We start from the raw sequence: 5485 nt of genomic DNA, 5'->3' as shown, positions 1-5485 counted from the left end.
TAGAGATAAACACATTGCGAATTAATATTGCGCGCAAATTGAACGAATGAATCAGAGCAGAGAAAAGAAATAAAGTGAATCATATCAACGGATAAGCTAAACTTAACACGTATGTTTAAGTGTACATAGCCACTTTCTTTTATTGAAAAAACATCAAACGAAGAAATGAAGGCATACAAAAACTTAAGAGAACAAAGTATATGATAAGCAAGATGCCAACAGATTACACAGTGTTACCTCTTCACGAAGAAAATCCCCATCTATTTTTGCTAACACAACAGTTTGCGGAATGGTATGGTTAGTAGTGAAAATAAAATGGCTTCCCTCATCTCTATGGAATGAAATTTGGAGTGTAAAAAAAGGGACATAAGCTGATGTGAGCTTAAACTCTTTTTTTTTCTTTTTTTTTTTTTGGGGGGGGGGGTGTAGTAACTTTCGCTGAATATAAACAGGCTCTTTTAGTGTTTTTATTTTCCGGAGTGATGTATACTTTATCTTCACTTAGTAGTGGCTTAACTAAAAGCTAGTATCCAGGTAGAACAATTCAACAAATTCCGTATAATTCATCAGTTTACGCATTTGCTAAAAGTGAAGAGGAAACCCTTGTTATGCTATCAACCATTCTCAAATTGCCAGAAGACGAATTTCAATGCAGTCGATTGCATGCATCCGACATTATTACTACGCTCAGTTTTATGAGCAGTTATTTCATTTACTCTTTTCTAGTTATTAAATAAAGCTAATATACTCAGTTTATCTCACTTTAATAGTGTACTCACATCCATTGATGTCCATGCCAGATAAGGTCCACTTCTTTCGAAGTAATCGTACGAATAAGTTCCCGTCTGAAACTGTAACATTACGTTGAATATTAAATGTTAATCGCGTTGTTCTATTCTTTTAGTTTACTTTCAAGGTGACTGATGCTTCAGTAAGGAGTTCAATCACTAGGTTTTGCTTACTCTATTTACAGTCCATACTTTCGAAATATAATACACTTACATGAAAATAATATCGCTATTGCAGCGCGTTTCACAAAACAGTAACTAATATTAAGATTCGTCATATTTAATTTTGTTTCCTGTCAAAATTACCTCTCAGCGGTCCATTAAAATAAGTGTCTGACTACCATTAATTGTAAACCAATACAGAAAAACCACTCGGATTGTTAAGGATAATGGGCAATGAGTGGAATTGTATTGGTAATGAGAACACGGTATATTACCATATACATAGTTACTATGACTATAATACCATACCAGGGCTCAGCCCACAAGCTCGCGTCTCTTAGAATGGGAAATTTCTAACAGTAACAGCGCCAAAAAGGCACTATTTACAGGTGAAATAAGGTGATTTTGCTTTGTGGGGTGAAACATAACACGACCATAGTTTTTTTTCTTCTATTTGCTGGATACATAAATCTATGGTTAATTTTAGTAGATCTCGTCCAATTCTCCATAGATACAGAGTTTTGAATGAAAGATTCTATTTATAGACTCAAAATAACGCGAAATAGATGATGTTATATATAGTTTTTCGACGAACATTGTTTTAGTCTAGTAGTGTAGGGTAACAAAATGGAATGAAAAACTTGAACAAATCTGTAAACACATTGAAAAAATGTGCATGCATTTCAGAATGTCTGTATTTTATGAAATATTAGATTATTGTGATTTTACTGAAATTTGGCAATTTCTAGCTTTTTAAGAAATATGATGACCCTTTTTTCGTTTTAGATTGGAATTCATTGCCAGCAAAAAGTTTCGTTTTGAATCTATGGTTAATGTAAAACTAGCGGACCACCTTAATCTCGCGTGCACGGCTGCGCACAGCACTGTTGGCGCTCGCTATTACTTGATGGATGCTTTGGTGTGAATTAATTAATAGCTTGTAACATTCTGCATAATATTTGTAAGTTGAAGGATTATCGCATATCCTGGTACATATATTTCTCCTAGCTTTTAAAAAAAATCCTAAAAATGAATTTATGATAGTTCCAGGCACACTTTAGTTAAGTCCCCTTTAAAGATAACTACTAACATGCAGGCCTATCTATTTCTATAATTATAGTCTTGTTCGAAAAATATAAAATAAATTTCGGATGTTTATTACATCAATATGGAATCGAATTTATTACAAGGTGTACAGATTCAGAATACAGGACCTGCAGCAAAACAATTTAAAAAGTACAAAATTGGACATTGGTCGTTAATTAGAGCAATATAAATATTATTTTTTATAGATCTTATATTCAATATTGAAATTATAGCGTAAAGAAATGGACTGATGTCAAAATCTTACATTAAAAGTACTTTATGAAATAACGTGAATACAACTGATTTCCCATTTCCTCCTCGTTTGTCCGGTAGGAGACTGGTTAATGTGTTTTGACAGAAGTTTGAATAGGCACGCGGAACGATGACGTTACCGTCGTTTTTCTCGTTGGTGCGTGCTGTATAGTGTATACTAACTCCGTTTAAAGGTGGGCGTCTACCGATGTATATTTGAGTTTCAATCTACAAAACAACTAGATTTCCAAGTCAACAGGGGACTACGAAGTGATAACATTTTAGTCTAGACAAAAAGACATAATATCTTCCTCATCAATTACTGGTACTTAATTTGATTTACTATTTCATCAAAATGAATACTGTATATTAAAAAAGAAGCAATAACCCAAATGTTGGATTGCATGCATATTGCAATGTATTGAGTAAATAGACAACACACGTTTAATTAGTGATTGCGACTTCTCAATTTTTTCCCCAATTTGATGACGTATTATAAGAGGGTTTTACCTTATAAATGGCTGTTCAGACGTCATAATGTCGTCATTACTCAAAATCGTGCGATATAGATTTAAGATTTTTTGATTACTATATGATCCGTATACCCTACACGTGTAGGGTCTATGCTATATCCTTCTATTGAAACGCTAGTCATTGCCTCATTTAATTTTTCCTCTACAATCTACCTTCCACGAATATCACCGAGTCACGATTCTCTTGTCTGCTTCGGTCAAAGTAATCCATGAAGAATGCTATGGCCTTTCGAACATATCTGGAGAATGTGCGTCGAATGTTAGACGCAATCACTCTCCCTCATTTCTCAAGCATAAATCAAGAAATATCGTTGACCGATAATTTATGCTCGAAATTGTCATTCATAACTTGTTTTGTTTGTTTGTTAAACTCTAAATAAAAATTCAAGTAATAACTGTCATTGATCCCCCTAGAGTCTATATGATCTGGTTCAAATTATTTTCCCCTAATGAACTAACATCATATTACACAGACATTTATGCACGCATAGAAACTGACAAATATTTACTACATTTATACCTTGCTAGCAATCCATTTCATGTGATATATAAGATTTCTGAATAATTAATGAATCAGTTAAATGAAATCAGACGTTATTGTAGAATTTATTCACCAAATTGAGTCTTCATCACAACTTCATAATGTGCCTAATGAAGTAAAATGAACAAATACTTACCTCCAGTTTGTCAGATGTAAAGCGGTACTGTGTGGATGTGATCTTGTCACCAGCAGAAATATCACACTGGAAGGTAAACCCAAACTGTATGAGATCACCAGTCTGATATTCAACAGACGCTGTTGTTATCCAAACTTCTTCGTAGCAAGTCACTGGTAATTTAATACAAATACATATATGAATTACTCGAGGAGAAGAAATGAAAACACGGTTACCGTAATTGGGAAAAGCTGTTACAGTAAAGAAAGAAAGACTGTAGCATATAACAAAATTAGTTGAACAATTGCACATAACAATGTGAAATCCTACTTTATATGCATAACGCTACATTTTAGCTTATGTCACTATACTTTATGTTTCCGTGGATACGCGGTGAATATAATCATGTATTTGTCATGTACTAAGAAGCTTGAAGCTTGATCATGGAGGACAGGGTACTATAATGACTGGAAATGAGTGGAAATTCATGACAACGATATCTCCAATATATCATACAAAATATGTACTTCTGTTCAAACACGGTATATGATTAGAATCTATTTCTATGAAACCACAAATTTGGCAACTTTCAAATGATGCTGACATGTTTCAATACATGATCAGAATTGTACAAGTATATACTTCAAGTACAAGTACAAGTATGTTCAAGGATGAAAAAAATAGTTAAAACCTTGTACATGTATCATCACTAACCTTATAAAAACTGAATGTCTTTCGTACGGTTTTGGATAATGTTGACTAATTCGATAAACTTTGTTACTTTGATTCGCATGCACTATTTACACTCGAAAGCAATCACATTGATTGATCGAAATGGCATTCTTTGAAAATAGATTCATTCATTTAGGTGAACATTAAATCAGATATACATGAAAATTGTCCAATTATGGTAATTAGTCTCATTAGTATGCAGAAACATCGACTAAAGATTAGTAACGCTGCATACTATTTTGGAGAAAATGGCAAGCCTATAATCAGTTTCATGTTGATGACACACAGGGTTAATCAACGCCGCACGACAATTGCGACGAACATCGGCAATAAATACAATAATGTATGCTAATGTATGTTAATTAGTATGCGCCACGTGCGCATTCCCCTAAAAAGTATTCAAACATCGTCACACGTGATCGAAATAACTTCTTGCTCTTGAAAAAATGTCTTAATCAGGTGAAAATTCAGAGATTTACATGTAATATGTACAATTATGGTAATTACTCTAATATTTTGAAATATCTACCGAATGAGAATAACGAGATTTCATTTTTTCCATTTTTCGCAAACATTGATTCAGATACACGATAAGTGGTTCAAAATTAGAAAAAATGCTAATGAGGCATATTAGTATGTACCGTTTTTTGTAAGCCAACGTTGATCACGACATTGACACTCCGAGGTTTATCCACATACAGACTGATAGACAGATAGACAGACAGATAGACACACAGACAGACAGACAGACAGACAGACAGACAGACAGACATGATATACATGGACACTTCCTTAATTACGCACTGGAATGAAGTCTGTATATGAACGATGAATAAACAAACAAATAAATAAATAAACAAGTAACTAAAATAACTAAAGTAAAATACACGTACATACTTACCATCCAGTTTTACTGTAGGTAAAAATATGGAAATAAAAATCATGCCTAGAGCTTGCATATATGTGGACAACATATTCCTCCTTAATCCCAGCGCCTATAAAAAGCACAGCTTAACATCAACAGTTGTTGAGATCTTTAGATCATGACGTAGTACATGCGCACAATTAAACGTTGTTGCAGCGTGGAGGTAGAATGACGTACCACGTGACGGTATTTATGAATTGAAGTTAGTGACGTTTGCACTCTGTCTTACACAAATTGCAACACAGTAAAGTATTTCATGATCCAGCAAGCCGTGATATTGAAAGTACAAACGGCATACAATTCCATGTTTTGTGTCGCGCTTCCGGTTAATTGAAAGCCACTCAAAAGTTG

The sequence above is a fragment of the Glandiceps talaboti genome, chromosome 1 (assembly GCF_964340395.1).
Source record: "Glandiceps talaboti chromosome 1, keGlaTala1.1, whole genome shotgun sequence".
In the NCBI taxonomy this organism is placed as follows: Eukaryota; Metazoa; Hemichordata; class Enteropneusta; family Spengelidae; genus Glandiceps; species Glandiceps talaboti.
The sequence above is the reverse complement of the archived record's forward strand: the minus strand, read 5'-3'. Positions refer to the sequence as shown.